The following is a 394-nucleotide window of genomic DNA, read 5'->3' as shown; positions in this document are numbered from 1 at the left end:
ACGTCATGCCCTGGCCGGCTGGTCTCTGGGTCTCCTTCCCTCTCCCTTACTTTCTCCCCAGTCCCTCCCCTCCCCTCCCCCTTCCCTCCTCCGGCTCCAGCCTGTGAGGCCGCGCGGGTGGAGGAGGCTATGGAGTGAGCCGGCTGCTTCCGCCGAAGCCGAGCCGGAGCTACCCGGAGGCGCTAGTCAGGGCCGGGGAGAGAAGCCCCGCACCGCCCCTCCCGGGAGAAGGTGAGTGACCGCCCCCCGGGCACCGAGTGACCTCCCTCACCGGCCGCGCTCCGCTTGTTCTTCCAAGGACCGCGACGGGGAAATGGGGGAGGACCCGCGTCCGGGCTTGGCCTCCCCAGACCCCCGGTGCTGGCGACTGTTGCTAGGTGACGGCCTGCGGGCC

At 71.3% G+C, this 394-nt stretch overlaps 1 protein-coding gene across 3 annotated transcripts in view; it reads left to right on the top strand.

The window, feature by feature from the left end:
- Positions 1-6: 6 nt before the first annotated feature.
- SCYL2 (SCY1-like, kinase-like 2) overlaps positions 7-394 on the top strand; it is a 56,133-nt gene continuing 55,745 nt past the window's right edge. For all 3 annotated transcript variants that reach the window (XM_015567605.1, XM_015567606.1, XM_006769379.2), the window contains exon 1: positions 7-231. The gene's annotated coding sequence lies outside the window, so the exon portion shown is untranslated. The remainder of the gene's footprint in view (positions 232-394) is intronic.

The sequence above is a fragment of the Myotis davidii genome, unplaced genomic scaffold, assembly GCF_000327345.1.
Source record: "Myotis davidii unplaced genomic scaffold, ASM32734v1 scaffold120, whole genome shotgun sequence".
Lineage (NCBI taxonomy): Eukaryota > Metazoa > Chordata > Mammalia > Chiroptera > Vespertilionidae > Myotis > Myotis davidii.
The sequence above is the reverse complement of the archived record's forward strand: the minus strand, read 5'-3'. Positions and strand labels throughout refer to the sequence as shown.